Here is an 8476-nt window from a genome sequence, read left to right as displayed (position 1 = left end):
TTATCACTCCGCTAACTAGGAAGTCGCGGGAGATGTCCAAACCCACTTGTGCATTACGTTTATGCTAATGCGATATATTCCAGCCAATACACTTTCTTATGAGAATAACCACTCGTATGCCAATCAAACAGAATGCATTGATGAGCGAATGTCCTATTTATCTCCGAATTTCATCTATTTAGTCACTTTCTAGCTGATTTGGTTGATGTAGCCTAAGGCGTGTGTATTGTGTTCGGTGTCAAGTTCGATAGTCATAATTTCTGATGCATTGTGTTCAGAGTGTGAAAATAGAATAGTCAAGGTAGCCTAGCGGTTAGAGCGTTAGGCCAATAACTGAAAGTTTGCTGGCTCGAATCCCTGAGCTGACAAGGTAAAATAATTCTGTCTTTCTGCTCCTGAGCAAGGCAGTTAACGCCGTGGATGTCGATTAAAGCAGCCCCCGGCATCTCTCTGATTCAGAGGGTTTTGGTTAAATGCAGAAGACACATTTCAGTTGTACAGCTGACTAGGTATCCCCTAATGTCTGATGCATTGTGTTCAGTGTCAAGTTAGAATAGTCATATTTTTGGATGTAAGTTACAGCCCTCTGCAGCCTAAACAAGAGCAGTACAGAAAATAGCCTAAAACAAAGTAGGATATTGACACCAATTAAGCCCAAACGTTTGACTGACTGGTTCATTATTTGGTAAACTAGGTCTTAGCCTAGACTAATGTTGTGCTCTTTGAAATATTATGTCTCATTCAGCTAACAGAGGTCTTGTTAAGAAAACATGAACATATTCAACAGAAGTGGGCTATTGCTTCTTAACATCTAGCCTACAGGACATTTTGCTACCTCTAATAATGTAATGCAGCTTAGTTTGTCTTGTCTCGACAAACCTAACGAAATGAGCATAGGTCAAATAAATGTCTTTCTGACCTCTTGGAGATATGGGGACCACAAGTCATCAATGTTATTAACCCAAAATAATAAGGTTCGCGTGCACAATACACAAATAGCCTAAAGCGCAAAAAAGACATACAAAATTAAATATTTCTTTAAAATCATGGAATAGCAGTGAGGTATATGGTACAGTTTGGTTGATTGTTTAGTGGCGACACCATTAAGGAACTGTGTGAAATCCTGCAACTGCAGGGTTCTCTAGCTCACCGCTAGAAACCACACGGCTTCCGGCCCGCTTATCAGGCTGTCAATAAAAGGAGATGGGACGCTAAAGCCGCTCCAGGTGCTGTCTTTCCCTCTCTCTGCTAGCCCCCTTTCCAGAACCCGATCAGGCGGAAACTTAAATCTGGCCAGCCTTCCTTACTCATCTTGGCCCTCTGTTGTGTGTGTGTGTGTGTGTGTGTGTGTGTGTGTGTGTGTGTGTGTGTGTGTGTGTGTGTGTGTGTGTGTGTGTGTGTGTGTGTGTGTGTGTGTGTGTGTGTGTGTGTGTGTGTGTGTGTGTTGTAGGTCACAGCATATAGGTGAAAATGAAAAAATGTATTTTCTACGAAACATAAAATAATAATAATGTTAATACAAATAATATGTTATAATAATGCTAATATTATAAATACAAATACAAATATGTATATAAAAACATCTAATAAAGAGGGTTAGGAAAACATTTGTACATGCAATGGCACCATTCATTTACAGGGAATCCAATCTTGTGCTCACTCAAACTGAGAAAATGAAAAACAAATACATTAATGATCTGCCTTGATTCCCTAGCCAGAGTGGTGGTAGCAATAACACGTGTCCTACATCCCGAAGCATTTGTTTGCGGCGAGTCTGATTGTAAAAGTCCAGGGACTGACCATGTTACCACAGTACAGCTGTGAGTTGATTGCCCACGGATCGACTGGAATAACTGTTGGATGTTTTAATGGAGTGAGGTATGCTTAAAAATGATATTGTGTTCAATTCTGTTTTATTTTTCTTCTGGTAGGCCTAGACGTTTTTGTGCAGCAAGTCTGTCCATATGGTTTGGGTGCCCTAATATACTTGTAATAATATTTGCTTGTTATCAGATTGTTGGAAGTAGCATTCAAAAAAGCAGGGGAGTTAATCTTTGAGGATATAAATGATAAAATATTAATTTGGCAATCAACTCTCTTTTACAGTCTACTGGAAAGTATGTGTCACCATTCAGTTATGACGTTTACCTTAACCTTTAACCAAACATATAAAGCAAATTACTTGTGGAAATACTGGTCCAGAAAATAACATAAAATAACTACTAATAACTTTATTTAGATTAAGGCCAATTGTACTTTTATATTTGTTATTTTTCTCTGTTTCTATTTCAAATTTTTCTCTGTTTCTCTTCTCTGTTAAATATTCTAATAAGCCTATAGCTGAGTGTTTCATTTGTTGTTCTTCCCCTAGTCCAGGCCTTGACTGGGACATTAGCTGCATTCCCTCGGGGTGATTGGATGCAATTTGTTCAAAGTCGACAGCCACGTCCTGCATGCTAGAAATACACTTTTTCTCGACGTGACAAGGCAGAGTTCGATCTACAATGTATTTGAAAGTACATCTGGCGGGAAGACCCTCCATCAGTAAACCTACCCTCTTCTCTAACAGGACAACAAGATTATTCCTTCATTCGCACAAAACATTCTCAAAACATGCATTTGATTATTCCTACAACAAAACCCTTGATAACATTCATAGAAATGTATTTGCTGCTGATCCCGCCAGCGTCCATGCTCGATGCTTTTTTAAACTTGAGAATATAACAGAAGGATTGGCTCTTACTCCTTGGCCCTGGTAATAAGATTAAATATGGACAGGGAAGAAGCAAAATACTGACATTGACACCTTCCAACTACTCTCCACTCACAATGACTTTGATGCAACGTCCTGGCTACAATAATGAACCAAACCGTACAGGGGGAAAAAGTAACATATTTGTCATTTCCACGCCACAAAAGTGGGGAGTTAGTGAATACATATATGGCACGTACGATGACAAGGGGAACATGCACGCTAACGAGAATACCAGCCATGTTGACAAGACAAATGAGGACACATCTCCTTTAACAAACGAATCAGTCTCAACGCGGACGTCCAACACCGTTCTAAGTGCCGGAGTGTTTAAACATGTGATTACACCCCTCTCTCCGCAGTCCGAAATTAATGGCCATAACGCACATAATTAATCAAATACAAGTGTATTTTCAAACGCCTTTCACCGATAATGATTTGTATTGTTCGATCCGATTTGACAAACGGTATCCCATACGTGTCAGATAACACTTTGACTTGCTTAAATAACCCATGGCGTATAATGAGGCATGAGGGCTATGCTCATGCAGAGGCAAGAGCTGTGTCGGTGGAATGTTCTCTTCCAGCACGCTGAATTAGAGAGATGGAATTATTTACTTAATTAAGCCATGAGGATTGCAGTTTACCTCGGTTGGTTCCCTTCTGCCACTATAGTGAAAATTAGATTGCGATTTTGAATAGGGTCGTGATATGTTATAATAGGTTATATTTGCCACTAAAATAGGTTATATTTGCTACAGAAACTAGGAACACTATTGATCTGATCACCATGTGCTGAATCCACAACTTGTTTGCACCCCACACCATAGTTCTAAAGTATCAGGTCCAGATTCCACTCCATAAATGGTTATTTCCTTTCTCATTTGATCAGTAACATCAGGCAGGCTGACCTTGATCTCGTGGTCTGATCATAAATCCATACAAAGTGCAGCATTCCACTATGCCCCCACCTATGAGACAGACCAAGCTAGAGGCCAAGGCTGTTTTCTCTCTCTCTCTCTCTCGCTCTCTCTCTCTCTCTCTCTCTCTCTCTCTCTCTCTCTCTCTCTCTCTCTCTCTCTCTCTCTCTCTCTCTCTCTCTCTCTCTCACTCTCTCTCTCACTCTCCACATAGGCCTACATTATCTACCAGGTATGCTTTGTATTTGCCTTAACTTGATTTACCACCTGTGGCATTATGCTAATATCTCTTCTGAGTGTGGAGCATAGGCCTAGAATTTAGTTTAGCCAGGAAAAAGATTGTGTTTGGAACTTACAGGATGGGGCCTGGACAGAACAGGACACAAGGATCATGAACATATGAGCATCTATAAGTTAAGTTTCAAGCTGATATTATATAAGCCTACTACAATGTTGCTCAGCAAAACTGCTTGCTAGCCTTGTATATAAAGTGAATGTAATATGTTTTCTAGCTGACTAGGAACAAATCACCTGTTCTCATGTATAATGGACACAAAGCAAATCCTCAAGCCGAGTATCTCATCCTCTCCTTTGCAGTGATCACGAGTCCATTCCCCTAAATTAGACTCAGTGATAATATAAAGCAGACCAAATTCAGCCTAGATGCTTTGAGCGTTGAATTAGTTTTTGCTTGATACCCCCCACCACTCCCCATTCCCCAGCGACTTCTTCCATTAACACTGCAATCTCAGCCGGTGCTTTGCTCCATGTACACTCTATTGTGAGGGAATCAGCATGTTGGGTCCACCACGACAGTGACCCCTGGCAATTTGCTGAAAGTGTAATTATTTTCCTCCCTCTCGCAAAGATTTAAAAGATTGCATTTCAACTAAATCCATATCAATGCTAATTTCCCCGTCGAGGCAGCTCCAGGTGCTACAGTCCAGTAGAATACAGTGAAAGCAAAGTGTGCGTGCTGTGTGCCACAGAAAGGGGGTAGAGCATGGCTCAAATGAAATGACACCAATATCTCTCCCAAGAAAACCGGTTTATTCTCAGCTACTACATAGTAAACAAAGGAGTCATGCTACATTAGAGTTAAACAACCATTTCTTTATCTCCTTTCTCTCTCCCTTTAGTTACCAAATAGTACTATGTTTATATGAGAAAAGACATTTATAAGTGCGTAATTAGAATAAACAGAGGTACGCATGGTATGTAAAACAGCAACACACTAAATCAGACAATAAGAACGACAAACCGTCTGGAAAATAGACTTACATGGAGAATGACCATTTCTGTAGAATATACATTTTGATAAAAAGTAGATCTTTTGAAGATAATTGAAGAATATATAGACTATATCCTATATAGAATGGAATTCCTGTTAATGCATGGGAAAATCAGAATCCCTTTATTTGGTTATGATCGAGCCCATGGAGTGTTAACTGTAGTTCATAGGTAGGTAAACACACACACACACACACACACACACACACACACACACACACACACACACACACACACGTTCCCTTGGTTGGGGGACATTTTTGAATCAATTAATTTCATTTATTAATGAAATCCAATAAATACTTTTTTTTCTTGTTTCATTTTAAATTCAGAGGCTTTTTTCTCACTTTGAATGAGCATGAATGGCCGCCTAGTGACATGTCAGCATAAGTCCTCACTTCGTCTAGGCTATTGTTGACAGAAAACCATCTGGTTATGGTATTTGATACACCCTTAATTTATGTTTTTAATTAAAGATGGTTCAAAGCTGTAGACCACATGAAGAACATTACAAATTACACTACAACCCCAACATATGTGACTGACTGCCATTATCTGCGGGATGAAACAATGTATACTAAATACAATTCGAACAAAAATTGAGCTGAATTAATCTGTTGTCTTGAGAATTGGGGCACGTTTTTCGTTAGTCATGCAGGTTCTTCGTCATGATAGTTTTGATATTTCTTTGACATCTATTGATTTCGAAGCAGCTGTAGGACTTTGTCACAAGAGAGAGGAGCAGTCACAACGCGTTAGTTTAATGGCACAACTCGATCGTTGGGAGATAGCGGACCACGTGAGCAGTGGCATATTTGCTTCTTTATAATAATGCTCAGTAATAATTTATTTATTATAAAAATGTAACAAGGAAATACAAACCAATATTTTTATAATACATTTAAACATTTGTCATAAAATACATTTTCCAAGTTGTTTAGAAATGCTGTAATTCCTCGAATTCTGAATTTCTTAATCACTTTGCCGTTTTTTCTCCTTTTATTAAGCGTGTGCAAATATATATATATTTTTAAAGGGAACCAAGATTGTATAGTAGCCTGAGTATTACTATTCTATGCACCCCTCAGCGGCCTATACACTGCCAATACACATTCATGTTGTATGATACACACTTGTATAAGCTTTCTGTAGCTCCATATTCAACAATCTCAAAATACTATCTAATGCATTGGGGTCAGGTAACTACACATGTCATTCTCTATTTTGGATCATATCATCCAGCATCGGATCCTGGCCTCACCTCTGGCTGCAGCACATGATAACATGGTCATTCACCCATAATCATGTTAACAACACATCTCAGCTGCATGACCATACTCAATGCAAATACTGACATTTATTGTATGATACAAATAGAATCCAAAATGGTGACCACTGTGCCATGACTGTGTCCGCCTTTTTACAGCTACACTAAATCAGCTTGTTGCTAATGTATGGTAGAGGCCAAACGATTAAACAGGAATGACGTTAAACTGGTTTGAATAAATGTTAACTACTTTACTCCACGACAGTGGCTGTCTATAGACACAAAAAAGTAAAACGTGCGCGCGTAATTGCGCATAACTCATGTGTCAACGAGAGATTTTCGCGTAAGTTTGGGCTGCCCGCATGTTTCTCAAACTAGGATCAGCCATTAGTTTCCAAAATTGTCATGAATAACATGAGTAACTTTTGGGAAAACCATTTTATTCTACGTGGGGGAAATATGGTCTGGACATACATACCTTGTTAATGATCTGTGCGTGCACATTGACTGAAAACACAAATGATTCCACAGAACTGTAAAATCAGAAACATTTTGTGGCTGGATGCTCCATTGCCACATACAATCAACACAGTGTTTACAGATGTTTAGAGACTCCTCTCTCTTTGTCCCATAATTATTGCATATATTCAGGGGATTGGGTCCACGCTCTCACATGCACAAAACAGACAGGATAAACATGCCACTGCTTATCAAGGAATAGTAATTGTAAATAAAAGTTGTTATTTTTGTATTGTCTGCAGGAACAGGTCTAAGGACTTTGATTAGCTCTAATATAGACAACAGATGGAAAGTTAGGACACTCAACAATCCGTAACGCTTACACAACACTTCAGAAAATTCTCCACAAATCAAGGGCCACAATCAAGTGCTAAAAACACACTACGGCATAGAACAAAATCCGCATTTTTTAAAATAGGCTCAGTTGATTGTCCTATAGGCCCACCAAAGCAGTTTACCGAAGTAGAGAGATCAATAACTCTTTCAGAAAACAAATAACTTTGTGGATAAAAACGTTGCTTATTGCTTCACTAAGCTCTCCGCTTAGTCTACTTGGCATAGCAATAGCCCCAGTTTCTGTGCATTTACTGTGCATTTCCTGTGCATTTTTCTGAGGCTCACCAAAGTATTATTCATAGTAAGGTAATTAGTAAGGTTAACGTTTGTGGTCGAATGATTTTGAAAATTCACTTGAGAATCCGTGGCAGTATGGTAAACTGTTCGGTTGCCTCCGTCGAACGCAGGGTTCCTCCACCACTGTCACTTTCTGACAGTCACGCAGCAGCGGTTGACTGGTGCATAATGTTGGAATGCCCTCTAGCGGTAGAAAATAGCATAAATCCATGGGATGGCTTCAATTGCCTACGATTAAAATAGTCTGACGTCACTTTCTTTGTGGTTTTTAGTTTTTAATAGTTACGTTTTGATGGAACTGAGAAACGACACAAGGATAAAAAATTAAAAAAAACGTTTTTGGCACAGGTTCAAACTTGTGAGTAAGCTATTCGCACAAATTTATATTTCTTTAGAACCAAACGACCACTGGCGTTTAACAAAAACTTTTGAATTACTTGAGTTGTGGACTGAAAGACACTATGTGGTGCTGAAAGGACAGCTCATTTTAGGTCGCGGCTTCAGAGCCATCACTGTTTAGTAGCCTAGTAGTCTACTGCAATAGGCTATTATTGTATATTATATTATGTAACATAATATTATTTCTCCGTTTGTATCTTTGGAACTGTTACGTAATGAGTAATGGACTGAGGGGTCAGATCCATGGTTCTATTTTGTCAAACACTTTCTTCATACGCAAACAGTTGATGTTGAATTGATCAGCCATCGCTCCAGAAATATGTACGGTACACATCGTGTGCTGGGAGGCCATTTGGATGGTAATGCACAGTCAATTACATTTCTTTCGAGATCATTAAGCGCAAATATGGCTTGTATTTTAACAAGACTGGCCGTGTTTTTAATGAGGGTCAGGGAAGGGTGGGAGATGTTTTAATGGACCCGTGTTTTTCCTCGCCACATTACTGTCCAGAGTATTAAGCAACCGGGTCCGCAGCTCGGTCTCTGTTTGTGTGTCACGCGCGCGCGTCCGAGGATAGAAACACTTTAAAAACATATCAAATACTTTTAACTCCAATAGTTTATTGGATTGTGAATATTGATATGAACAAGTAAAGGCCTGCCTGAATAGCCTGGCGGAGATGCCCCATGGGGCCA

Source organism: Salmo salar, chromosome 10, assembly GCF_965601325.2.
Source record: "Salmo salar chromosome 10, fSalSal1, whole genome shotgun sequence".
Taxonomy (NCBI): domain Eukaryota; kingdom Metazoa; phylum Chordata; class Actinopteri; order Salmoniformes; family Salmonidae; genus Salmo; species Salmo salar.
This window is presented reverse-complemented; position numbering follows the sequence as displayed.